Source organism: Equus quagga, chromosome 11 (genome assembly GCF_021613505.1).
Source record: "Equus quagga isolate Etosha38 chromosome 11, UCLA_HA_Equagga_1.0, whole genome shotgun sequence".
In the NCBI taxonomy this organism is placed as follows: domain Eukaryota; kingdom Metazoa; phylum Chordata; class Mammalia; order Perissodactyla; family Equidae; genus Equus; species Equus quagga.
Window position 1 is genome coordinate 75,980,100 of NC_060277.1, and position 10,289 is coordinate 75,990,388.

The window sequence follows — 10,289 nt, forward strand, 5'->3', positions numbered from 1 at the left end:
TGACGTTGGATTGGGCAAGGATTTCTTGGCTATGACACCAAAAGGACAGGCAACAAAAGCAAAAGTAGACAGAGGGGCCTACGTCAAACTTAAAACTTCTGCACAGTAAAGAAAACAATCAACAGAGTGAAAAATCAGCCTATGGAGTGGGAGAAAATATTTGCAGACCATACATCTGATAAGAGATTAATATCCAGGATATAGAAAGAATTCCTACAACTAAAAAAAATAAACAACCCGAATAAAAAATTGGCAAAGGACTTGAATAGACATTTCTCCAAAGAAGATATACCAATGGCCAAAAGCACATGAAAATACGCTCGACATCACCCATCAGAGAAACACAAATCCAACCACAATGAGATATTACCTCATACCCATTAGGATGGCCACTACTGGCAAGGATGCGGAGAAATCAGAACCCTTGTGCACTGCTGATGGGAATGTAAAATGGTACAGCCACTACGGAAAACAGTATGCAGGTTCCTAAAAAACTTGAAAATAGAACTACCATGTAATCTAGCAATCCCACTTCTGGGTATACACCCAAAAGAATCAAAGACAGGATCTCAAGATATTTGCACACTTGTTCATTGCACCACAATTCACAATAGCCAAGAGGCAGAAGTAAACTAAATGTCCATCCATGAATGAATGGATACAGAAATATATAATGGAATATTATTGAGCCTTAAAAAAGGAAATCATGGGCCAGGCTGGTGGCATAGTGATTAAGTTTGGGCTCTCAGGTTTGGTGGCCTGGGGTTGGCAGGTTTGGATCCCCAGTATGGACCAACACGCTTCTCATTAAGCCATGTGCTGTGGCTACGTCCCGTATACAAAATAGAGGAAGATTGGCACAGATGTTAGCTCAGAGCCAATCTTCCTCATCAAAAAACAACAAAAAAAGGAAATCATGTCATGTGTGACAAAATGGATGAAACTTGAACACATTACGCTAAGTGAAATAAGCCAGTCACAAAAAGACAAATTCTGTATGATTCCATTTATATGAGGTACCCTGAGTGGTCAAACTCTTAAAAAGAGAAAGTAAAATGGTGGTTGCCAGGGCCTGGGAGGAGGGGAAAAGTGGCTGTTGCTGTTCCATGGGCATAAAGTTTCAGCGTTGCAAGATGAAAAAGTTCCAGAGATCTGTTGCACAACTACTGTACTGTGCATGGAAAAATGGTTAAGATGGTAAATTTTATGTTCCATGTTTTTTGACCACACACTAAAATAGCTTTCCTGGGTTTTCCCAAATCTCCACAACCTATACTTTTTAAGCAGTTCTACAAAAAAGCCAGAATGACTTGGGCACTGGCGTGGCAGGGTGGGCAATGGCGTGATTGGTCTGGTTCTGCCCCCTCCCCTGTCGCCGGCGTCCAGGAGGGCTGGGCCCGGAGGGTGGCGGGCAGTTGGCCACACCCTCCCCAGAGAGGAAGGCTCTTCTTCCCCACCCATGCCCGCGTACCTGTCCTGGGACAGTCGCTGTGGCCACAGGCCAAACAAGGACAGAGGGACCTAATTTCCTTTTTATTTTTAATTTAAAGAAAATACAAGATCTACAAACAAGTATACAGCATCATAATAGGCACCCGTGTTCCCAGCATTTCAGCTTTTCGCCTCCTTCATAGAATAGACACAAAACATTAACAATAAAGTTCCCTTTGTCCGCTAAACCTCAGCCAGTCTCCCTCTCTCCTTTATGTTTTTATTTTTACCAACTTCGTACGTCTTTCCCTTTACTTTAATAAGTGATCTGTATTTTCCTACACCTCGCTTTTTAAAATCGCAGGTGCATTTGCGCTCTAGCTCTGCTGATAATCATTCCCCAGTCTAGATCACTCCTTTTAATAGTGACCGACTGTCCCACGGTATGGACAGACTGTCCGATTCCTCCATCCAGGCGGCCTCCAGTTCTCTCCCACTAGCACTGTCCCCACGAACATCCCCGGGGGCATCTCCTTGTGCGCCCACATTGGTCCCTCCTCCGCAAGGCCATCTTGTCTCAACACACATTCACTCGAGTCTCCCGCACAGGTCCGTGCCAGGGGTGGAAGGGCCAGCGGGGAGCGAGAGCAGCCCGGGGAAGGTTCGGCTTACACACACCGCCGCTCCGGCGGGGTCAGCGAGGTCCCCTCCCCTCGTCCCTGCAGCCCGGCCTCCATCCCTGCCGGCTCCCTGCATCCTTCTCCGAGGGCCGGTCCCGTGCACGCGTGCACGCCCTTCTTGCCCCTCGGCTCGGGGTCCCGGCGCCGCCCTCGGAACCTGCTCCCCGGACGGCAATGACCGGGCCAAGGTCCCTCGGCTGTCGCGGGGCGGGGCGGGGCGGGCCTAGACGCCGGCCTGGGCGGGCCTCGCTTCCGCTGCGGTAGGTGGGGCTCCTCCTCCGCCGCGCCCCCGCCCGCCGCTCCTCCCGAAGCCCGCGCTGGCCTCTCCGGGCTCTCTGCCGGCGCCGTGCCCGGGGCGCTGCAGGCGGGCGGGGTGGGGCGGGCTCGCGCGCCGCGGGTTCGGGTCTCGCCGTCGGCAGGACGCGGGCGCGGGCCGGGTCCCTGAGTGGCGCGGAGAGAGGGGCAGGGGGCGGGGCCAGGGGGCGGCCCGGGGGCGGAGCCGGCGGTGGGCCCCACCCCTCCCCGCCCGCGCCGCCTCCCCTCCACTGAAAGCTTCCAACGCTCGCTCGGCTGTCAGGCGCGGTGGCCAAGTGGTAAGGCGTCGGTCTCGTAAACCGAAGATCGCGGGTTCGAACCCCGTCCGTGCCTGGGGCTCGAGGTTGGGGTTGGCCGTGGGGCCATGGTGTTCCCGCGAGTGCTGTCCCGTTCCTCCGCTATGTGGCGTTTTTTTACTTTTCAGATTCCGTGCTGGCGTCCTCCGCTCCCTTCCCCGCCCCCAGGCTCCGCGGTACCGAGCGCAGGCTGGGCCAGGGCGCCGGGGCTCCCGGGACCACCTGCCGACGGGCCCGGGCGGCCTCTCGTCCCCCGCAGGGCGGGCTCGGCCCGGGGCCCGAGCAGGACGGCCTGGCTGGGCAGTGGTGTCACCGGCCGGGGGAGTCTGGTGTCGCTGGTTTTGCGTATCATGAAGGCGAGAGAAGGTTCCAGGAAGCGCATTCGAGTTTCTGGAGCGATTTTCTGATTTCTGTTTGTTCCTTGAAAGGTGAGTTACCCCCGCCGTGCCCGCCGCCTGCCTTCTCGTCTAGGAAGCCGACCCCAGCTTTCAGCTGGTGGGCGCTTACTCTTTTCTCAGCCCGTGTGCTGACCCTCTGAGTCTGGCGCCTGTCTGCGTGATCCTTTGAACCTGGCCCGTAGCCAGTGATGATACTCCCCAAATCTTCTCTGGGATAAACAGCCCAATTTAATATGATTTGATGCTCAGGGCCTCCCCTTCCTGATACACTCCAGTCTGTCTGTCCCCTTCTTCAATTGTGACGCTCAGCACTGAAAATACTACTCCAGATATAGTCTAATGGTACATCACCTCCCTCGTTCTATGTCCCATACTTCTGTTAATGTGACCAAAAATCACATTGCCTTTCCAGAGGCCCTGTTGCGCAGTTGACCATGGGGAGCTTCAGGCAGATTGAATGTCAGCAGAGTCCCTTTGGGATGGTGTCCAGGGTAATCAGAAGGCAGGATGTGGGGCTCAGGCAGCAGGGGAATATATTGATCTTGTCCCTAAGATTCTAATAAATGGAAGAGATGCTCTTGGCTGTTCAAGGGAATGCTGAGCTAGGGTGTCAGTGTCATCGTGGAATTTTTACTAAATGCAAATCGAGGCAGGTTCCAGATGTTCAGGGATACGAAGGGGAAAGGTCCTGAACTACTGGATATTGTCTTGAATCCTATCCTTAATTTGGATTCCTGATGAGAAGGAACTTTGAGGCTGGACATTGGATTTTCTGGGGTAACCGGAGCAGAGAATTCCATCCCACAAAGGCAGGTGGATGAGCCAAGCTAAAATCAATAAAAGAGGGTCAAGGTACAGAGGAGGTCAACATACAGGTATTAGGGGAAACACGGGCCCCCAAAGGTGAAGGACCAGAGGCAGGGGTCAAGTACAGTTCCCAGGTCAAGGTTGGTGAGACGAGATGGAAGTGAAGCAGGTCAGACCCAAGCACAAAGGTGCGCTGGGACCAGGGAGGTCTTGGAATTACCTGGAAGGCCCCCGGGGATCCACACTCACCTCCGCGGGGCTGGAGGCAGGTCATTGGCTTAGAGGGTGAGGACAGAGGCGGAAGGGGACACCTACGCTGAGTCTGTTGCATGACCTCTGTTAAATCACTTCCATACCGTGGCCTTCAACTTCCTTGCTTGCAAAGTTTGGAAGTTGAAAGAGATGTTTCCTAAATGCCTCGTAGCCTGAAATGCTGCGTTTCTACCTCAAAGTCTGGACCTTGGAGAAGCAAGGGGACCTCAAGTTGCCTCAACCATCTCCCTCATGGGTGCCAAGGTGGTGAATCATAGTCGCCCCTCTCACAGTGGGACCTGGTTGTTGCCACCTCATGAGGAGACCTATATGACCCTGGATCTCCTCCAGAGAGTTACAGGAAGTCCTCCCTGATGGGCAGGCCTAGAGCAGTGAAGGCCCCGCCCCCTGCCAGTTTCCCCTTGTTCAGACCCCACTCCCTGGCCAGGGTTGCCCACTCCTTCTAGAACCGACCACGGGGTCTCTGGTGCTGCAGTGTGACGGCCACGGAGGCAGACACAGCCATTTGTGGGCAGCTGAAGCCTCCAGAATATTTTTAAAAATATAAACTACTTTAAGTCAGGCCCCTTCCTTCCTGTGAGTGAATATTATTTAACTTAAAAGCAGAATTTGGCAAGTATATATATATATATTTTGCCTCATCCTGTCCATTTTAGTCCAATATTCCAGCCTGGAGAGAGATATTTTTAAATCTTTTATTGTACAATAAAATACAGATTCAAACACCACACAAATTAAGTGGGTGTCTTAATGAATTAGAAGAAGAACACGGCCAGGGTCAGAGAACTTTGCCGACACCCCAGAAACCTCTTTCCTGTGCCCCGCTCCCCATCACAGCCCCCCACAACCGGAAGTAACCACACCCCCTACTTTTACAGAAATCACTTCCTTGCATTTCTACTTACTGCCCAGTTGTGCATCTTTATACCCTATCGTTTAACTTTGCTCCTTTTTAAAATCAATCTCTCTTTCAAGCTTTTTTTTCAGTCACTAGGATTCCCTTCCTTGCCTTTCCTTTCTTTGCAGTGTGTCTGTGGAGGAACCTGGTCTGTTTCACCTGCAGGGTTCCCCAGAGTCTAGACTTTGCTGACTGCAGACTCTTGTTGTGGTTCGACCAGTTCCTCTGTCCTCCGCGTTTCCTGCAGACTAGCAGCTGGATCCAGACCCCACCAGCTTCAATCCTTTTGGCAAGCCTCAGCTCTCACCTCCTTTGAGGAACCTCTGATTCACCCAGGTAATGAGTCACTCAGCTGCTTGTCTGGGAGCCTCTGTGTCTCCCGCCACAGCTGGGAGGCCCCTTAGGGCTGGGACAGTGTCTCCCTCATGGCTGTGTTTCCCGCACCTGGTGCAGAGACAGAGCCCTAAGGGTGGCAGGGCTGGGGAAGTCTTTTCTGAGGAGGTGACATCGTGGCTGGGCTCTGGAGGGTGAATAGGGATTTGCCAGAGCGCCACCACATTTTGGGCATTTCTGCCCTCATTCAGTCATCTCTGACCCCCAGATATCATGAACTAGTTGGCTGCTAAGCAGCCAGGGTGCTTTCCTTCATCCCCTGGCCCCTCAGACCTTCCATGCAAAATGGAGTTTCGAATTAAGAAACAAGTACTCCCTTTCTGTAGATGGTTTTATTAGCAAACACTAAAGGTCCAACCCCATCCTTCAGGACGAAAGTTCCCCATTTGGGATCGTGGACTGATAGGAATGAAGGCAACCCTCCAACCCCCTCATTTTACAGCCACAGAAACAGGCAAAGAGCAGGAAAATGATGTGTTCAAGGTCAACCAGAAAGCTCTACCTTTATCACATAGATTAAGTTCTTCCGCAGGATGAGCACAAATCTGTTTGGAAAAGGCATCTTCGTTATCACTTGACAGGTACCCAGGAGATGGCCCATCTCTTTGCCAGCCTGTGAGCCAAGCAGTTACTTCACTTGCCCAACATTCACCCCTGAGCAATAGGAAAAGCACATAGGGACCAACATCACCAGGCTTGACCACGGCACTCAGGCTGCGGAGGCCGGGGAGGGACACAGACACACACTGTCAATGGGCGGATTCCCCAGGAGACAGCCTCTCCTGGACCACGGGCTCTAACACTTTCCAGGCAGTTAGGCTGCCCCTTGAAAGTCTTTCAGGGACCCCTGAGTGAGATGGCTAGGACTCGGGGCCAGGAGGGCTCCTCATATGACCTTGCTTCCCATGAGCTGCCCCTCACCCCTCAGCCTCACTCCCTAGGTCACATTCAAAGGGCGCAGCCCAGAGCGTGTCAGACCACCTGCCTCCTCCCCACCCACCATCACGCACGAGAACTGAATCCAGCTCGAATCACCACCTTGGCATTGCTGAAATATTATTGCACCTGGAGATAATCGACTCCTTTCTGGGAAATTTACCCCTCTGCTGCTTCTTGCAGGAAAGAGTTGTGTCTTCTCTTCTCAAATGACCTAGATAGATAAAGGGGCTCCTTATATGTTGGCTGAATGAATGAACAACGAAAAGAAGTGAGCAACTTCTCTTCCTGCGGTTCTGGAACAGTCAAGCTGGAGAAATCCCAGAGAAAATCACATCCCAGTTCTGCCAGTGACAAAACAGAGGCACAGAGGCAGAGAATACCTTACTGAAGTTACACAGGAGTGAGGAACTGAAACGGGCTCCAAACACCAAACGATGACAAGACCGGTGATGCCGGTGTGGCTTTTCTGCAGTAATGATTTCATGCCAAGCCTGTCTTTCCCCAGAGCTCCGGGACTCTCCCTCTGTCCAAGCTATCTGGGCCAAGAGAAACAAAATCCATGTAAATTGCCTGAGCAAAGATGCTGAGACAGAAAGCCCCGTGAATTCCATAGTCACATACAGAATACTTGAGACTCTTTGCAGCCTTTTTCTCCCTCTGCTTACCAGGACCCCTGTGTCTTCTGTCGAGCTCTTCCTGACTGATGGCAGGAAGCTGAAAAGTCCCCAGGACAATCGTGACTGTAGAAGTGGCATCTGCTAGGCTGTGTGGTCCAGAGGAGGAAGTTGAGTGGAAAGAGCTCGGTATGGAGTGACCTTGGGTAAACCATTTCTTTTTTTTTTCTTCAAGTCCCTTCCTCTATGAGATGATCTCTTAGGGAGCCACCAACAAATTTTCTTGGGCCCCAAAGGGCAACACAGTTCTGGATGACAGCTCTTTTGATTTTTTTTTCTTTAAAGATTGGCCCCTGAGCTAACATCTGTTGCCAATCTTTTTCTTTCTTTCTTTCTTCCTTCTTCTTCTCCCAAAAGCCCCCCAATATATGGTTGTGTATTCTAGTTGTGAGTGCCTCTGGTTGTGCTATGTGGAACGCCGCCTCAGTGTGGCCTGATGAGCGGTGCCATGTCCGTGCCCAGGATACAAACTGGCAAAACCCTGGGCTGCCAAAGCGGAGTGCACGAACTTAACCACTCGGCCACAGGGCCGGCCCCCTAGGCAAATCATTTCATCTCCCCAAGCCCAGTTTCCATGTCAGTAACACAGGGTTTCTCGTTCCTCCATGCCACTCCATAGCACTTTACGCGTTGCTGGAGATATGACACATGTGCATTATTAGCAAAGAATCGATACCACAACGTGGTATTCGTGTTAGATGCCTTGAGCAGTTTGGGTATTGGAGGCCACGGTGAATGTTGGCCCTCCTGCCCTTGGGAGATGTGGTCACCCTCCAAAAGGACACTGGTGAAATCAACAGTTACTAGAGGGAGTGCCTCTGGCTGTGGCTCAGCCCTAGGGGACCCTGGGGAGGGTTGGGGCGGCCAAGCCCATCCAGTAATGTCAACGCTGGGTTCTCAGGGCAGTGTACGCAGGACTGAGAGGTGCTCAGCAGATATTTCCTGCATCTACATGTGCCAGGCACTGGAAACAGTACGTATGAAAGAGACAAACATTCTCTCCCCTGTGGAGCTTGCATCTGGGAGTCGATGCAAAGATCAGCAGCAGAGAGACAGAATATACTCCAATGAGTAAAGTACATGACATATTAGACAGGACAGGGCTATGGAGGGGAAAAAAAGCTGGATTGGAGGATAAGAAGTGATGGGGAAGGAGGCTGCAGTTTAAAAGAGGGTAGCCAGGGAAAGCCTAGGGAAGAATCTAGAATGAGGGGAGCCAGAGAACAAGCTCAGTGCCTCCAGCTCTATGGGATTTTGTCCCAGAGGCAGGTTGATCCCTCCCAGCCGTGGAGATGCATGTGTGCAGCTGTCTGGCAGGGTGGCTGGGACGTTAAGATTGTCCATGACACCCCCCACCTCCACCTCCACTTCCACCCCCACCCCCATCCCAGGGGCTCTGAACCTGGATTGCTAAGGAGCCTGACTCCTGGGGGCCATTTGTCGGGGGCAAAAAGGGCTGAAGTCCCAGGGCTGACTTGGAGAGGTAGACTGCATTGTGGGAAGGACAAGCATGCATGAACGCCCTGGAGACCGGGCCTCTCTGAGATGACGACTTGGTGAAATGTGTCCTAGACCACGGAGGTTGGGTGGAGAGGGGCTAGTCTCGGGCCTGCATTTATTGGCCAAGTGACCCTGGCAAGTAATTTCACCTGTCAAATGCGTGTTATGATATCTCCATCCTAGGGTTGTTGTGAGAGTGTAAGGAGAAGCTCTTAGCACAGGGTCTTGGTACCTAGAAATTTCTCATCCTCATCACGATGAGGCAGTATTTTTCAAATTGCAGGAGGTAACCCATGAGTAGATCATGAAATAAACTTAACAGCTTGCAAGCAGCATTTTTTACTGGAACAGAATGGGATACCAAAATACATTTCAGTGTGTAAGAATTGTTTCATGAAACACTTTATATACATATATAGATGTACACATTTCCTACCATGGGGCATGACCGAAAGTTTGCAAGCCACTGTCCTAAGGCAGTGCTTCTCTCAAGATGGTCGTAGGAGTGTTTTTCTAACTTTAGAAATTTGCATGCCACTGTCACCATTTTTGCCAAATCAGAATACCACTTGTATTATTGTGGACTAAACATTTATCTTTGAGTTGGCCCATTTTAACCAGTTTAACCTCATCCTAACAACAATATTCATGAAACTTGCATTTGAAAATATAAAAATTTTTTTAATCTGAAACCATCTCACGTATGAACACCGCACTTTGGGGAACACCGGTGGTGAAGAGTGTCATTGTGAAAGCACCTTCTCGAAGCTGGAGGCCAAGAGAATTGTGGGACACGAACGAGTGCCAGCCCCTCTCAGGGTCCCTTCCTGGCCCTGGAGGCAGCCCAGTCCCACTGCCCAGCTTTCCGAGTTCTTGTGGTTGACCTGCCCACACCGACCACCTCAGGAAGCAAAGGACAGGCCCTGTCTGCTTGTGGACCAGCCCAGGATCTTTCTTGGGATGTAACCCCCAGTGGAGGAGGCCAGGGCCCTGGTATTTATCTTTCTCTTGTGAGCTGCATCCTGCCGCTGCACCAAGTTTGCAGAATTTCCTTTCTTGTCCAGCTTTGATTCCATTGATGGGATTAGGTGCCCCCCCACAGCCATGTCCTTTGATGTGGTCAGGGGGTAGCAGGGAGATTTCAAGCTCAGGGAGCAAATCTTAATCTTCTGCGGGCTTCTCTGGAATCAGCGCTGGGGTAAACCCATTACATCCCTGCCCTTTCATCCCCCCAGGACACCCGCTTCTCCAGTCTCAGAGATCCAAAGGGTTTGTCAGATTTAGAGAGAGCAATAAAAGGGGAAGAGAAAGTAGACCGCGAACCCCAGACCCCCTCCAGCATCAGCAGCATCACCAGCAATGTCAGGGCATCTTCCTCTTTCTTCCTTCTAATCCTGGGCTCCCACAAAATGGGGATTACAAAGGCTTGGGGCCGGCGGCCTGCCCTGCCCTAGCACTGGGCACCTCTGCCGGCACCTGGCTGCCATCTGCCCTCCAGCCCCCCAAGAGCTGCTCTCTCCTGGGAGCACCTGCTCCTGCGCATCTGTCTGTCCTGCCCTAGAATCCTGATGTGGGGCCGTGGCAGGGGCAGCAAATCGAGCTGATAAACCCCTCAACCTCCACCGCTGTGAGGTTTTAAGGCATGATTTGGATGGTGAGGCTGGGAAAGAGAAGACAGGAACAAA

At 51.8% G+C, this 10,289-nt stretch overlaps 1 long non-coding RNA gene and 1 other non-coding gene across 2 annotated transcripts; both read left to right on the forward strand.

Annotated features, from left to right (window-relative positions):
* The first annotated feature begins 2,528 nt into the window (after positions 1-2,528).
* Positions 2,529-7,425, forward strand: LOC124247365 (uncharacterized). Its single transcript, XR_006890687.1, has 4 exons — positions 2,529-2,704; positions 2,851-3,150; positions 5,227-5,434; positions 6,611-7,425. It is a non-coding gene; the product is annotated as an uncharacterized LOC124247365 (long non-coding RNA).
* Positions 2,688-2,759, forward strand: TRNAT-CGU (transfer RNA threonine (anticodon CGU)). Its single transcript has one exon. It is a non-coding gene; the product is annotated as a tRNA-Thr (tRNA).
* Positions 7,426-10,289: the final 2,864 nt, after the last annotated feature.